General features: G+C 34.5%; 1 long non-coding RNA gene across 14 annotated transcripts in view; it reads right to left on the minus strand.

Annotated features, from left to right (window-relative positions):
- Positions 1 to 1,895, minus strand: part of LOC141739259 (uncharacterized) — a 55,656-nt gene extending 53,761 nt beyond the window's left edge. For all 14 annotated transcript variants that reach the window (XR_012585649.1, XR_012585648.1, XR_012585643.1 and 11 more), the window contains exon 1: positions 1,666 to 1,895. This is a non-coding gene — a long non-coding RNA (uncharacterized LOC141739259). The remainder of the gene's footprint in view (positions 1 to 1,665) is intronic.
- Positions 1,896 to 18,258: the final 16,363 nt, after the last annotated feature.

Raw genomic sequence — 18,258 nt, forward strand, 5'->3', positions numbered from 1 at the left:
TCAGTCATATACCTAAAATAAATTCTCCATGGCTTGGTTTACGTGGACACATGATGTGATACAACACTGCTTGCTATAAAACAGAGGCAGAATGGCATAACTCCTCTGCTTAAAGAATCTGCCCTTCTATATGTGTATTTTTTAACTGCAGTGAATAAGTGGCAATGACAAGTTATAATGACTAAAACCTACAACCTCAGGAAAGCGAAAGCTCATAAATGAGTTTAAACTATTTTTAACATATATAAACAAGCCAAATATGTAAAACTTGGATTCATTTCTGATGTTTAATTTTACAACTAAAAGAATCAAGCTTACGATCCAAACTCACCCCAGTACTGACACTGCAATTTCAATGAAACTGAATTTCAAACTACATTTTACACTGGCAGATGTGTACATACAGCTCTTCCGTGATGACAGTTCAGACTTAACTAAACATCTCTACAAGATAAAATGGATATGGTGCAGTGGGTAAGCAGAGAAAAACCTTTTCTGAGGAAGAAACAGTGTCTTTGTACAAGGAGCAGAGAAGCACTTGGTCCTTTTTATCTTTCCCTCCTTTCTCCCCAGGGTCAGACTGATGAAAGAATAGACCTCTGCCTGCTTATTGCCAGGTCCCTGACTGATCCAACACAAAAGGTGGAGAAGTGACGCACACAGCCAGTCAAAAGGAATTTTCCCACAAGCAGAGCTACACTTTGTGGAAGGACTGGATTTAAAAAAAACCAACCCAACAAACTTCTAACAAACATAATTTGCATCACTCACAAAACCAAAATGTCTTCATTAGGGTCTATAAAAAAATTTTAGGTAGTAGTAGAGATGGTTCTTTAATAGGATTTTTGTTGATCAGTTTTCTTGAGATAAATGCATAGTAATCACTTCATACTTCTTTCTTAGGATTACCTTTTTGGTTATGATATTATCATTGGGTCTGTATCTCAGTTGTCTTGCAGACATGTATTATGGCAGCTTTTTTAGTAGAATCAGATTATTTATGACATGCTAATAATCCTTTTCAGGTATCCAGATACCAGGGGCCATTACAAATTGACCAGCATATAAGTAAGCCCAACATAAGTTAAGCCTACATAAGTAAGTCCCTCAAAGCACAACAGTCAATGAAGGATAAAAGGATTTTATGCATTTGCCAAGCATCTTGTTTATTCCTGTATACCACATGTCACAGGTTATGTTTGTTCTAAAGGGATTAAATACTAGCCATCTGAGTGAGTTACAAAGATATTGGGGGGGTTGGACCTGGCACATATAAAGTCATTCTAAGGAATATCAGTAGAGCTGAAAGCATCAGCACTCAACTCCATCCACCCCTTGTATTTTGCTTGCTAAATAATTACAACAGCTTAAAAGTAGTCTGAATTTTGCAAAGTCATATCTATCTCACAGTTATTAGCTAGTAAGGTATTCTAACAGCTGTTAAATACTTTTCCACCATCAATTTTATATTTTTTAAAGATTGTTTTAGTTAACCTGTAGCTATAAAAACACACATCATTTATAACAAAAAAAAACAGAAAACAAAACAAAAAAAAACCCAAACCAAATGCTGCAACAAAGAAAAAGCAGAGCTAGACACAAAGCAGCAAAACTGGGCAAGAGGGAACATACAGATGACAAGTTGAGCCAGAGAGTATTTTCTACCTGTTTTGTATTGTAGCTCATGTTGTTTGAAGTAATGCTCCACGTGCTACTGAATTTTCTGTCTTGCTCCAGTGTAAAAAATCATAGCAATTCCTGTGCAGCAGTGAAAGGATGCCTCCTAATACCTATGCATTGGGAGCAAACTACATTTCCATACAGAGATGAATCAATCACTTTTAAGAGAATCTCTGTATTACCATGCCTACTTTGTCCTCTTTGGCAAGGACAACATATTTTGAATCTCACGTGTTCTGACACAATTTTTCACTTAGTGGTATTTGATATAGCAGTACATAAAGCATGAATTAATGATTCACACAGCTCTGATGGCTGTGGGAATCGTGTTGAAATATGCTATTAATTCTCCTTGGTGTGAAGCTCATGTTGCAAGCACAAGGGTGGTAATTTCTATGTGTGCTCCAGGTATATTTTCTATTTTGTGGTGAAGACATGGTATGTAAAATTATCTAGATTGTCATCAATGCTAACTGGTTTAGGATTTTGAGATCCTAATTTACCATTATACCATTAATATTTGATTCCAGAGACCTGTTAAAAAAACCCTGACGAAATATCTATTCAGGAGGTAGAACTTCCTTGTAAACTTTCTCTTCATTATAAATATGCACACAAAAAAGTCTAAATTCTATGTCTTGCTGTTGTATGGCATACAGAGAGCTGCAGAAAAACTATGCAACAAAAAAACCAAAGAAATAAAAATGTGAAATGAACACAATGTAGGAGTATGGTTGAATTCTCCTCGAAGTGTGTTATCAAAATCACAATGTGTGTATATATATATATGTACACACACACATATATAAAAATATAAATATATATATATATAGTTTACCCACAAAGATATTACGCTACCAATGTACCCCTCCGTAGCTGTATCCATTCCTGGTGTTCCCTTAAAGAAGCACCTTTTTTTTTTTTTCTTTCCTATAGGCAAAGTATTCCCAGCAGCAATTAGACTTAATAATGAGGGCAAAATAGATGCCAAAATCCTGCCCCTGAACCTACTAGGGTCCCAGGATCCTGTGATCCTTAATCTGGCTTTAAAGAAGAGCAGAATTGGAGAAGTCACCTACTGTGCTGAAGCTGTCAGCCAGGAGGTTCCAGAAGTCTGAAGAAATTACTGAGACTAACATCTCCATTACTTCTGGTCAACACAACAGTGTGTTGGCAGCAGAATTTCAAGTCCATAAGGAGTTCCATGATTTAAACCTTTGTTTTGTTATGAATCAAAATGAAATATCACACGTGGTTGATATTTTTTTATAGTTTAGATAAACCACAACCTTACAAAATGAGGCAGAAAGAGGCATCAAGAGATTGTTCTACCACCGTGCCAGTAAACAAACATCAGTCATATAAACATAATTTCTGGCATATGTGTTTTATCTGTTCTTAAAAAACTCCATTAGCAGGACACTACAATGTCTTTGAACAATATATTCCAATATTTATTGTTTTGATAATAACATAATATGCATTTCCACATTGAACAATATATATGATTTGGAAGAAGGAAATAAATGTTGAGTCTTAAGAAATCTTAAAATATTTGGACTTGTTTTTAAAAATAAAATATCTAGATTAGGGGAATTACCATAGAAAGTTAAAATTTGATAGAGTAATGCTTTTTAAATGAAAAAAATATATATATCTGGGCTTTTAAATATGATTTCCAGCTATACTGTGTGTTAAAACAAAGACCTCCTGCTAAGGATTGTACCATTTTACTTCCCAGTGGACTACAAATACAGAATTATTCTTTGTCATAATATAATTTGCATTTAAGCATTAGGAGAGGAAAGAATCATTCTTAACAATAAGAACCTACTATACATTTCATTTGATGTATTTTAGAAAGGAGCATTACTATTTTTTTTTTCCTGAAAGTGTCATTTATTTCCATTGACTGTGTCTGAGAAACTAGTTCTGATACTTGAGTTATAAAAATTTAAATTTTGAAGAGACAAACCCTACTCAAGTCACCACTATTATTGTTGGACATTATTTCATGAAGTACCTTCTCTACTATTTTTCAGGAACAATAGCAGTGTCACAGATGAACTCACTGACTGAACTAGTATTGCTGCACATCACACCTGGGTATTTTGCCACCAGCCTCAATGTGCCTCTTGCTGTGTGAAGTCCTTTCGAGCAGTAACTCCCCCGCCAGTTTGAGCGGTATTACAGAATAAAGAGTTCTCAGTGTCACAGCAGGTGAGGTAACTAACAGAGACTTCAATCCTTAGTCTCTAGTTCTTACTGCATTTTAAAGGAGTTCTTATTTTAAGCCTGTGTTTATAGAGTTATGAAAAGTTTCCTAAATATACGTATATATCCAGGAGGAAAAAATGGGTGGTGTACAGAAAATCAGTTATTATAGGTATGTTTCCTGTATGATTTGAGAGTATAAGGTCTTGTTTAGGACTCCAATGAAAAAATTAAAAAAAAAAAAAAAAAAAGAAAAAAGAAAAGAAGATACAAGGTTTTAAATGTACTATGTTCTGAAATGTACATGAGTTTTCACACACAGCCTTTCTGAGAACTCAGGACTCCCATAATTCTCTTTTCATGTCTGATTAAACAGCATTTTATAGGACTTTGATTATATTTTAAATACAAGCTCTGTACTGCACAATGACTTTTCTTCCCTGTTTATTTTTCCATTAAACTGTCTCAAGTGGGCTTTCTTGGCACTTCCCAGCTGTGTCAGGTAATCTTTGCTTAAAGATTCTGCTCCTCCAGTCAAACAGGCAGACTAGGATTGATTATTCTAAATTATTCGGTGCTTCTGCTACTGCTAAGTGATACTTGTAGATCTGTTGGCAAGATACCCTGGAAGTGGGCTTTTATAGGCTTTCAGGTGTTCTGATAGGCTTCCAAACTCCTGATGATAGGCATTATGCATATCTACCAGCTTCAAACCTTGTGGCCTGATCCTGTATTTTTCATGTATCCAGGACTCCAGCAGCACAGTATTCCAGCCCCTGGAATCAGGCACCTGCGTAAAATGGCTTTAATACATTACGGATCATCAGGATCCCATCAGCTTCACTAGAATTTTTGAGTACTTTTAGGCATCTTCTCCCTTCTTGCCTGCTGCAATGCCTTGATTTTTTTCCAGGGTTCTGCAGTCTGGAAATTGTTTTTTCAGTCCTATTGACATTATGTGTTTGTTTTTAAATGGCCAAAGAAAGCAGGATTTAGAACCTAGTTAAAGAATGTACCTAGAAGGATTTTAGATGGAAATATTCTAAACTGCTCAGAGAATAAAAATGTTTTTAAAAAGTAAATATTATTTCTCAGAAAAGACCAGAACTTGGCATCATACTGTCACTGTCCTTTTGCAATTAAAAACAAGTGGGGTTTGGGGTGCAGCAGGAGGGTGTGGGATTTTGTGTTTTGGAAGGCCTTCTTGTTTTGAACAACAGGGTAGAAAAAATAAAACTAGGAAAAATGTATAGTAAAGAGAAAAAATTGCAATTGCACAAAACCAAATCGGCGTAAACACTTTTAATTATTTTGACTGTATACACTTCAGAAAAAATATAATTCTCAGGTTCACAGGTTCCTTGGTTTGAAATATGATGTGAGAATCTTTTAGCAGCTTTAGAAGCAACAAATAAACCATTAAAAGACAAATGGCAAATAGTAGGTAAATGAATTTCTGAAATGGTTGTTCAACATAGCAGATATATCAACTATAACATAATCATTGCAACTGAGAAATAATACAAGAAATATGACACATTAGCTGAGCCAAATGTAAAAGTAAACCTTTCTGAAATGTTATTTAAACATCTCATTCATATATCTCTTTTGGTAAGGAATGCATAAAAAGAATGCAAGTAGTTTAAAAACACGTATTATTTTCTCATGCTAAGATGCAGTTTTCCTCACATTTTGACCTATTTCATTGAGACAAAGTAATAACAAATGTAGCGAGCGAATTCATAGTAATTAATGATAAAGAAAACATAAGGCACTCACACAGGCCTTTCCTACATCTGTACGTTTGCCACAACACGCTCCTTGGTAGTTTGCCCATTCCAGTTTACATGATTCGAAGTTTTACCACTTTGATGGAGCGGATTACCCCTTTTCTTTCTCTCTTTGCATAGTTTCTATACATTTTTCTGAGTTTAATTTGTCAAATAAAATGTTTTCAGATATTTGCAAGTGGGGACATAGAAATAAAGAAAATCATCGATGGGGTAAAAAGGCATAATAATCATATTTGAACAGGTGCACAACACAAAGGTTTTCCAGACAGCTGGTGGGACTCAATTGCACTCCAAGTCTATTAAACCCTGATGCGTCCTGATTTAATGAGAATACATTATAAATACTAACACATTTTTGTCTAGCTTGGCATCAGTGTGTCTCTACTTCCCTCTTGGACTTTGCAAATTCTGACTAGGATGATGATTTCTTTTAACGCTCTTTGATTAAATCTGAGCTTCTGTAAAAGTAATCTCTTTCTCTTTAACACAAAAATAATCTAGCCAGAGAAACATGCAATAAATAGTTAACTTTCTCACAATTGCTCTGGTCAAGAATTGTTGTAACAGAGTATGAGCTAACTAAATAAGAGCAAAATGGAACTGAAGCGTTTTCCAAGAGTGGAAATTTTAAAAAGGCATTTATTCTTTTACGGAGGTCTAAAGTAAAGGAGTTTAAAAAAAAAAAAGTTATTAGGAATATATCTGCATAGCCCTACAGCTCATCACTGTATTATTTGGGGGGCTCAACTTAATGATTTTGCTTGTGGAGGTCGGGAACTAAGGCATCAAGTAGATCAACGTGCCCAAGCTTTATACCAAACCAGGAACTCATCACCAATTGCTTTTTTGTCTCATGAATTATCTATTACTTTGTCTCCCTTACAACTCTCAGAAAATGTAAATTGAAAAATAATACTCAAATTATAGTGGGTGACAGTGGAAAGATCAGATCCATCCATTTTTACAGAAAGTGACACACATTTTATATAGATTCATTAACTTCAGATAATACTCATGAGATGGATAGTCATGTACTACTACTTCTGCAGCTTCGTTGAATGGTTCTTAACATTTTGACAACATATCAGCACTATTTCCTTTAAACATCAGATATCTACACACCATTTACAATAATAAGGCTATAGGTACTCACTAATCCCTGTTAAAACCTACATATAACCCAAAGCATTTTCCTAAATAAATTTGTTTTCAATAGCTCCCATTCAAACTCTTACATGTTTTAATTTTGGAATAAGCATAACATTTTCCAAAAGCTTCTTTACACTACGTCCACAATTTCTTTCATTTTATTAAAACTCAAATTATTGTAAAGTCTGCTGCATGCTCAGTTTCCATTACAATTAAGTAACTGTCCAATTGAGTATTTTAAGCAAAAGCAATTTTGCAGCAGATATGATGTTCCAGATCTATTTTGGTTGAAGTTAAGTTTTACAGAATTAGATAGCAGCATGCTGAATTTGTATACATAAACACTTTATCAGTCTATCTTTTCTCGCATTAACAGATTAGTGTGGTTTTGTACCCTTGCAGATATCTGCTACCTCACATTGCATACACAAGACAAGAATAACAAGCTGGGAATTTTCACGGAATCACGGAATCTTCAGAGTTGGAAGGGACCTCTAGAGATCATCTAGTCCAACTCCCCTGCTAGGGCAGGATTGCCTAAAGCACATCCCTCAGGGCTGCATCCAGGCAGGTCTTGAAAATCTCCAGAGAAGGGGACTCCACAACCTCCCTGGGCAACCTGTTCCAGTGCTAAGGGTGTGCCTGTTCCAGTGCCTGTTCCAGTACTATTTTACCTAAGTTGAAAGGAACTCTTAACAGAAAATTGCAAAATTGTAATCTTGAAGTTTCTAACAACTTTTGAAAAAAAAAAGTAAACAGACTTCATGTGGCTTAGCTAATGCATTGCTGAAGTGAGACTGGGACTGTAGCAGATCTGCAAAGATCATTCAGATAACTCAGCTGCTGAAGCTAAAGTACATTCAAAAAAGCCACTCTTATATCTGTACTGTTAAGTGAGTAGATTGTCACAAAAAAAAATAAATTGCTTAGGCCCAGATGTCAGTCAGGAACTACTGAGACACAGCAGAAAAAAACTGATGGGGCAGTATCAACCAGGAAATATGTAATGGATCAAAGCAGGCTATTGGCAGTATTTGGGCAAGATGTACCAGTTACGATTAGGAAAGGGAGCACATGTTTTGTGGGCTTTAAATAAACCTCTTAGCCTTAAACTCTTTGTAGAATATACTAATTTTCGCAATAGATTTACATTTTGCATTCATGGTAAAATACTTCTTTCAAACTGAGAGAACACAGAGAAGATATGTTACAACCAAATTCCCAAAGGAGATGCTTTGAAAAAAAAAATTGTCTTGATAGAAGTTAACTTCCTCAAAACTTAAAAAAATAAGCTTTTGCTTGAGAGCTATCATGCATTAAACTGGGTCATAAGACAACCTAAGGTGAAAGACAAATCTACACTTAAAGTAAACCATCATTGAGTGTCTCCAGAATGAAACACTGGGGCTACATCATCTCTGCTGCATAATGGTAACGAATTCATTACATATGTGTAAAAGCATAACAGAAATAGTAAAACTGGTATGAAGAGAGAATGAAGAAGAATGTCCAGGTATGGAAACCCTGGAGAAATGAGAAGAATGGTAATGAGAGCAACGTGTCATCAGGGTCAAAGCACATCTCCATTGATCTTCTCAGAACACCTAGATTAAGGAAATCGAGAGGATGGCCTACAGCCACACTAAGCCAAAGACTTAAGGTATGAAGAAATGATGCAAAAAGATAGAGAACACAGGTTTGGTACCCTGAGACATATAGATAAGAAAACAGAAGTCGTTGAGTAAGTCCTAATAATCAGAGGTGGGAAAAGATGGAGATGAAAGGCTGTAATCACCATCAGCTCCAAAAGAGAATAAGAAATGGTTCTGTCTAAGGCAAAACCCCTGGCCAATGAAACTAAACCCACTTGAGATTTACATTTTCCCCATCCAACCCAGCAAGAAGTAATCCAGTCAATATTCTACATAAACTACCTTGTTGGACAATTTTCGTAGCTAGTTGGAAATTCCTTGATGTAAGACTTTTTTTTTTCCTTTTTCTTTTTTTTCCCACCCAAAAATCCACCTGCCTTCATCCAGTTATGACACTAGTTATTTTGAACACTTCCCCACACATATAATAAAAAGCACACTGGTGAAAAAATTCAGAAGTTCAAAATCAAAATTTAAACTTGAATGAATGCTGATGTGTGGTTAAAACTATTGGAGAAATTATCTTAGGAAAGAAGAATTAACAGAGGTTGGAGATAGAAATAAGGATTGCAGAAGAATCAAGTGCATGTACACAGCTTATTTCAATAGACAACTATCTGCTTTGGAATAGCAACATTTCCTATCTGATTAAGAAGTGTCTAAAAATTCAAGGTATGAACTTGATTAATTTAGTAAAGAGCAATGATTTTACCACCTACCAGTCTGTCATAACTGATCACTCGTCTTAGGCCCTATGTTCCTTCCACCAATGTCAACAGTAGACTTCTTTTTATTTGGAGCTTTTTTAATAGGCTTATTGTAAATATATATAATTGCTTGTACTTACATATCTCATAACACAATTCTGGAATGCTAGCTACAGCATAGAAAGTTTCTATGTTAATGTAAACAAGTTAATTTTATTTAACGTAAAAATTTAGTCTACATGTGTAATTAACACAGAATTTTTTTGCTGAATAGAACTGCAAAAGCATTCAGTTAGCATATACAGAGTCTTAAAAAGCTTTAGATACATACCCTTGGGTATTTTTTATTTGCTATGTCTTTCTAAGATTATGGATATTTATATGAGAATCAGATATTTGCATAAGAATCAAAGGTATTAGTTCCCCATACAGTATTAAAAAGACTATTGGTTTTGGTTTATTACAGTTGTTAGTTTGAGTATTATAATACAGGGACATGCTTTATGTTTCTAGCTTTGTTTTACTGCTTTCTAAGAATCTGTTTTAAAAATGGGTTTCAAATTCTCTCTATTGTCCTCACGCTAGCAGTTCTTCATAATGTATATACATACAATGACAGAACCCAAAATATCTTGCCCTCAGCAGGGATCAAAATATTACAGTACAGAGTTGCAGGTTAAGTACACTTCACAGTTCATAGTTAGCTGCACTGTGGCTTTATTCATATCTGAACACTGTAAAAATGTTTTGGAAAGAAAAAAGAAGTAGAAATAAAAGTATTTTTGTAACTTCAGGGGGAAAAGTCAAGAATAAGTTTTAAAAATGAACTCTGTTTGGAGATAAAAATGTTTGTATCAAAGACAGTATGAACTGTATGTCTGAAATCTTCCTCTGAAGGAATATCTGAGCAACCTGATCTAGTTGAAGATGGCCCTGCTCATTGCAGCGGGGTTGGACTAAATGACCTTTCAAGGTCTCTTCCAACACAAAATATTCTATGATTCTATGTTCTTATTTCTGCAAACATTTCAATGCAGAATTTTGACACTCCAAGTGACTTATGACTACCCTGGCAAGAGATGTATGAAGTCATTTAAATATGTGTAGGTATAATTTATAAAGCAGTTGCCCAGAGAACTAGATTTCAGGTCTTATCAGACACCATACATAGATCTTAGTTATTTTTTGTTATGTTTGATACCCACTGCTAGCATTTCATCTGCAAATACCTCTCAAAGCCTCCAAAAATTGATGTACAACACAACAGATGCATCAGCATATCTTTAGATAAATTTATTATGCAGTCAGAACTGTTATTTCACTGTTCATGATTGTACTGTCACTTATTCATCCAGTTTCTATAATGATTTAAATAATTTATACCAATAAATTTTATTAGAAAGCATGTTTTTAGGTGGCAAACCAATTAAAATGGTTTTCTTGCACTGCATCTGTCTATAGTTGTATTTTTTCCAGTATCTCAAGTTATTCTTCCTCTTTTGATACTCATTATATATAACTGCAGGATCAAAACATTATTTTTTTAAGTTCAATATCAGTTACACATTTCAGAAAGCTGCAAAAAAGCCAAAGCACATGCTATGTTTCTATTAGAGGTTTGATCTATTGACATCTCTTTACCTCACAAGAGATAGAGGATTCAGAATTATGAAATTTCTGTAGAAAAAAAAAAGAGCATTTTGTAAGTACACAAAAACTTGCTTTGATATCTGAAATTGAGATTATCTTAAAGTCTCTAGAATTAGTCAAAATGAATGATAAATAATTTTACAAAAGAGTCAAAATGAAAGGGAAAACTCCAAACTTTCTCATCATAGCTATGATTCATAGGAAATTAAAACCTGTACAACAGAACGCTAATACAAAACTGGGAGCCAACTGACAAGTATCGCTTCCACAGCAATGCCTATAAATAAATTCATATCAAATAAATAAAATATTATAATTCCAACCTTTGATTCAGTTGAAAATGTTTCCCAGTATTATCTGTATAGATGATGTAAGTTACAAGGCTGGAGCTGTCAGCATCAGGTTAGACAAAGTAATGGTCAACGTGATGTAGTTCCCACAGTCAAAACAGTACAAAATCTTTATACACTGCTCGCAGGGAAAGATTCCTAAATTAACTTGAAATTCCCCACATAAAGGCATCGGAGCTTCTAAGTACTGAAAGAGATATTTAGATCAGCTCTTTAGGATATCAGAGTATAAACGGAACCAAACACAGACATGGTCAAAGTGCATCAAGAACAAATCAGTAAAAATAACAGTTCAAAAACTATCAAGAAAGTTGATGACAAAAGAGAACAGCAAGGACATTTCAGCAGCATTCTCAATCCACAGAAAATCAACTAATCGATATTCACTTTTTTGTCATATGACAGTGTCAAATATCATGACTATGACTGTTTTCCCTTGAATGGAGCCAAACGTTTAGACAAAGGAGGACACACAGAGCTAAGAGAAAGGAAGCAGATAAACCAGAACCAAAATTAGCTCTGCAAAAATGTGGGGAAAAAAAACACAAAAAACCCAACCCAAACCAACCGAACAAAAAAACCCACCAAAACTGTAATGAAACAGAAAGTAGCTTAAAAAATTGTTGTGGATAATATCATAACATTTAACAGATGAAGCAGCTGTTAAAGGCATGGTGATAAAAGCTTTTGTGGGTTCAGTGACTTCCAAGTAAGCTGTTGTTTCCACCCACCCAGGCAGTCTGACCAAGAGAAACAGGTTGAGAAGCTAGTAGGAGAGAAAACATGCCAATTCAGAGAATACTTTCAAGACCAGATAACTAGATACATATCAGAAAAATAAATTGTCTCTGACAAATTTGTCTCTCAGAATTAAGCCCTGTAATATATTAAAGCACAACCAAAGGTACGAAAGATGCAGTTAAATGATCCATTTTTGAAAGCTACAGGAAAGAAATTAATAGAAATACGCTAAAAATTGGCAATACTTTAAGTTACTGAACTCAAAGGTTTGAATCAGAAAAGTCTCCAAAACAATGACGAAGTAACATATGTTCAGTGTTAAAGTAATGGAATTGTATGCAATTGCAGGACAGCATGAGATATACTTCCCTAGAGATAAAGTGTTTTGAGCACCATTTTGGATAGAACTAAGAAATTGTTAGAATCTTACAGCAGTCTATCATTAGGACTCAAATGATCATATATTAAGCAGGTATTACACGAAAAGTAGGTAGGAAAGTGCAGTTACAAGTAGATAGGAGCAAAAATTACTTATGATAAACATGTCTTTTAATGCAACGTTGCTTAACCTCTATCTCAACTCAGTACCATCTATAATACATATCTTCAAGTCAAAATTTATTTTCATGATGATATGGATATGAAGGAGCTGAAAAATCAAAAAGCTCCAGACAAATCTCAGCACCTTTATGAAGGAAAATACCATAAGCACATTTAGTGTTAAGTGTTCATTACTAGAGTTCATGGAAGAAATCAAGTTTCCTTCCTCAAAGATATGCAGAAAAGGAGGACTCAATGTGTCAAAGGTGCCAGCAGTGAGGTTAGGACCCCAGAGAGAGTTCTGCTGCAAGAGAAAAGCCACTGCAGAAACAGAGGAGCAAAAGACTGAATATTGAAGGTTCCGTCAAGTGCCACTAACAAGGTATCCTCTTTGCCCTTCTCCCTCAACAAAAACAAGTTCCAGTTCTTGTCCTTGACCTCATAAATAGACAATAGTAACAAGGCTATAACAAGCCTATCTGTAATCAACATCTCCTAAACTAGAAAGGATTACCAGTTAAAATATAAAATTGTTATTCCACTATATATTTTATACTGTAGTATATATTTTGAAGGAATGGTGATAACAAAGTTTGCTTTTTTTATTGAGACACTCCATAGCCTGAGATTAGTACACAAATGAAGTTATGCACAGTGTACCAAGCTTACCCAGAAAACCCAGATTGCAGAAAGCAAACATTTGAAATACTTGAGATTTCAGAGTACTTGCGAGTCACTGAGAGTTTCAACAGCACTTACAACACTTAACTTTCTATGATCCACACTACTACCAGCAAGCTCTACTTCATTTCACTTTGAAAATTTTCAAGAATTAATATGCAATATGCATCTATGAAAAATGAAGAAAATTTATATAATTATCAGAATAGACCCCTAACAGACAGTAGACACTGTAATTTCACAGATTCTAACCAAAGATTTATAAATTTGCAAAGGTGTATTTCTAATCTTGTTATAGACACTTTTTTGAAAGGCAAACAATATTGTTAAGTGTTGTATGAGGATATTTTCATCATGGATTTGAATCTTTGGAAACCCAGACACCAGCTGCTCCTCCTTTCTTAGAAGCTCTTCAACATCAGAAAGGATTGTGATCTTTACCCTGTGCTGGGAACAGGCTTCGAGTGCATCTGTGTACATAAGTTTAACTGACCCACTTGAAAATCTTACTGGCCTTTAACACATCATCACCTGTGTTACTTATGTAAAGAGTGAGTTTAATTGTTGCAAAGATCAGATGCCAAACACCAAGTCACAGCTGTTCACTGAACAGATGGGAAAGGTTATGGCATTTGAATATTTCATTATTAGTGAGACAGGTCACATAACAAGTCATAAATCATCTGTTTACAGGCACTTTATTTGGTGCAAAAGATGAAAACACCTTGAAAGTTTTCATCACTCTCAAAGTCAGCCATCTTCATGCTGAAAATATCATTAGTGTGCAAATTACATCTCAGAGTAAACAGAAATAATATATGATGCCTGATGGCTACATTTTTTTTAGACACACACACACAAATCACGTATTTACTAATATTCCACATATACCATGTAACTGGTCTATATGATACCATATCTGAAAGGAATAAAACATATTATTTTTTTCAGAGTCCAAGAGGATGTGAGTGTCCTACAACAGCCTGTCCATAAGAGTTACATGCCCCTTTATTAAAGCACTTAAGTATTATACAGAAAATACTTATTTAAATTATTAGAGAAAACTTAGTAGGACTGATTTTGTTCTTTGTAAGACTTTTGTATGAATTTAACAATGAAAAACTAAGGTTGCCAGTCAATTACAGGCATAAGGTCTTGGGTACTTAGTGAACTGCAGCAAAAGAGAGAAATACCGTCTATAAGTAATGAAGCTAGACAGCAAAAAGATATGAATTTGTCAGGAAGAGAAATTTTCCTTGCACCAAGGACAGAGATTGGAAAAAGTAATAGCATCCTGTATTCTGAAACAGACTTCTGTTATGTCCGATCCTGCTCTAATCCCCATCTAGAAGGTAAAGTTAATTGCATTAGGAACTGACCATTTGATTTGTATTTTCACTACATGTGGCTTCATCACACTATCACCCTCAAGCTGAATCATCCTGTCTTTGCTCATCCTAACTTACACTCATGGGAAGGATAGTAGTAGTATAATATTGTATTATGTGTGGCTCACTCACAAGAGCATACGTATCCATTTATATTTTTACTATTGCCTAAAGCTAACACTGGGAGACTGTATTTATGATTTTTGTCCTATTGCTTTTTTAAAGCTTTTGAAACGAAGTAATAATGTTAGTATATCACAAAAAGCACATACAAAGAAAAATTTACCAACATACATACCAGAAAATAAGAAAAATAATGCACAGAGGCTGTTTTTCAAGTTTCAGGTATACAGCAACAGAAGAACGGAACTACAGTAAGATCTGAAACTGAAAGGGAGTTTACAACACAGAAAAGCTACAAGCCATAGATATGAAATTTAGGAATATAAACCATGTCCTGTCATTAGCTGAGAGATTATACAAATCAGTTGACCTCTATCTATTGTTATATTAATGGTTTACACTTTGATATCTGATATGTGTTTTCATTTCACCTTTCTGTATTTGCTCATGGTTTTTATCCTATTAAAAAAAAGGGACTGTGAAAAACACAAAATTATTACTTCAACTCTATACAACCCAAAAGTCTTGAACCATAAATAACTTAGCTTCCTAAACCAAAGACCATTTCCTCCACAGCACATCCAGAGATTTAATTCCATGAAAGACGGAGAGTAAGGAACTTTATGATGAAAATGTAACATCAACAATTTTGAGGGAAAAATAGTAACAGGATACAGTGACAGGAATACTGATAGAAAATGGAAGGTTTGAAGCGGGCAAAATGTTTCCTCCTCATAAGGAATCACAAACTTAAAAGGGCCTACTTTGAACACCCTGACCCCTACGAAATTCTGTGTGTTGATAAAAACTACTAAAACCTCAGTGTCATAATTGTTTAGCTTGATTTTCAGAAACAACTTTAAGGAAATCCAAAATTAAGTTTCCACAAGTTTTGTTAAAACAGATGGATGAGACATTGGATTTTCAACACATCTTCCTCTTTTCATCTTGTTAATTTATTTCTAAGTCTGACATAAAATTCTTCATATTGTCACCAAAATACTTCAGGAAGCCAGTGGTGAGGAGAACAAGGTGAATTCAAGGCTAAAAGCAAAACCATTTTTTCCAGATAGCTTAAATATCTGAATCCTGCCAAAGCTCCACACTTGGCTCAGAAAGCAAAAATCTACCTCACACTTAGGAGCACACTTTTAACTTCCATAATCCTATGGGTTATATGATATTTATTGTTTTGTTGTTTTTTTTTTTCTCTTTAATGGCTGATGAATGAGAAACCACAAAAATACCAAAAAGGAGGAAAAAAAATGGCATTGCACAACTGCCTCCTTCAAGAGTCCTTCAGCATGCTCAGAAGGCATTGCTACAAGACATCACCTTGGGCTCTAGTGACAGGACACAACTATCATCCTCATAATAATTTGTCCTGATGTACAAGAGGTCATTATAAAAGAAGGCAAAATATTTGGGAAATAATCAAAAGATGAGCTTCACTTGGCAGACAATAAAGGTTATAGAATATTTTCCCAAAATACATTAATAGCTTGAGATTTCCCCAAGGAAATGCATCCATTTACCAACTTCTCTCTGTAAAATATCTTTTTTTAATATCTGACAGTCATATGAAAAGAATCTAATGTCTTATTTTGGAGTCAGCAGAAATCTATTATTTCTGTTAGGAAAGTGAAAAGCATCTCACCTCCTTTTTAAAGGTACTCCACTAAAAGGAGTGAACTGGCGTAGAACAAAAAGTGATTTACTGTTTGTCCTCTAGAGTATAAAGAAAGCACCATATTTGCATTGAATGTATTGGAATTGCTGACACCATGCCTCGGTTGGCACACTGTCATATCTAAGATAAACACCATGTCTCACTAAAAAGTTTTGGAAGTTCTGGTCAAATGTCAAAATCGCTTAGCCTATAAAGAGGAATAATTCTGAGTGAAAAGTTCATAAAGCAATGATGGAGAACAAGTCCATTTTGGATATCTTATGAAGCAACTGTATGGTTTTTTTGTTATCATATTCTCTTAAATATGTATCTCCTGTAATACAGACAGTTTAATACCTCCTTCACTGTCAGTATAATTTGAATGAGTGTGTCACCTCAGAGAATGCCAAGTAACGGCAAAATTTAGCTAAAGAGAGAATGGTTGTCAATGCCTCAGATAGCCTTCAGCAAAAGAGAACACCAAGATCTGTTCTCTGGCATATTGCTTTTCCACAATTTATTAACATACAGAATTTAATGGCAGAATTGAAGTGATCAAAACGTGCTGTAAAAATCAAATACCATTCATATGGAAGGTTGTGTAATATATTTGATCTGACCCACAGAAGAGCAAGGCAAGAGCAATCAGAGCTGATTAAAACATTTGAAGTAACTGAATGACAAGGGTTTTTCTAGCCTCCTACGTATAACGAGATAGCTGCTTCTCCCAGCATCAGATGTACTGTATCAAAACTGTATCTTTGATGCCAGCACATTCCTGCAAGGCAGCTTGGTTTTTGTATTTTCCAACACTGAAGAGTTAAATTTTGATTGCTAATGCATTTTAAAGTGTGTGTAGAGATTTCTTAGCTTTTATACTTTAAAAAAACCCAGACAATGACAGATCCTAATGCAGAAAACATACTGGAGTTTAAAATCAGAACAGCCATACATTTTACTAAACGTGTGTATCTTACCCATAAATTTCAAAAGTTCAGTAAAACCTTTTTCTATAGCCATGTCTAATTTCCAGAGCCTCACTTATTTGCCTGTACAAGCATTTCTGCTCGTATGGAACAGTGCTGGAGCTGTCAAGCCACACAGTATGGATAAACTTAAACTCTTACTTACAATTAGCTGCACAAAATCCATAATCAGCTTATCAGCTTATAAATAAGTATGTGAATTAAACAATACTGTCATTGTCATCCTTAATTTCCTTGTGGTGATTTTATTACTTCACTTTTACTTACCAAATGGAGTAACACTTAGAAACTTATGTTCTATGCAGTTTAAAAATATTTATTCTGATAATGAAGGTAATGTTTCTTATTCCAATAGTAATAAGATTCATCAGGATGAATCCTCAATAAAAACTGCTAACATTTGCTTAACTGCAAAACATTATGTTTTTCCAAACTAACTTATCATCTACAGAAAACCCAAGGGCAAATCAGATAAATACAGTCAGAGTTTAAAATTATAATGACTTTGCTTTCAATTTTCTTAAAATGTTTGTTTCTGGAAATTTGGAAAAACATATATTCTTATTATCCTTTTGAGCTACATGCTAATTTTTAGCTTAAACTTTTAAATAAGTCATGTGAATTAAAACAGGACTTTGCAGAACCATATGGTGAAATTTTAACTATACGAATGCAACAATCTAAGCAATAAATTACTATATACTCTTTTCTACGTCCTTCAGTTTCCTGCCTCTAAGTTTTGTCTGCAAGTCACTTTTTATATGAAATACTACCAATAACATTCTATCAATCAGGATTTCAAGACAAATAATACAAATACTTGCTAACTTCAGTGATATTCATTGCAATGATATTCATCAGCTTATCCCATCGATCATTGCAGGCGCTCAAAATATATGCAAATACATATATCTTCATAAGTGACTAATAGGCTT

Source organism: Larus michahellis, chromosome 2 (genome assembly GCF_964199755.1).
Source record: "Larus michahellis chromosome 2, bLarMic1.1, whole genome shotgun sequence".
In the NCBI taxonomy this organism is placed as follows: domain Eukaryota; kingdom Metazoa; phylum Chordata; class Aves; order Charadriiformes; family Laridae; genus Larus; species Larus michahellis.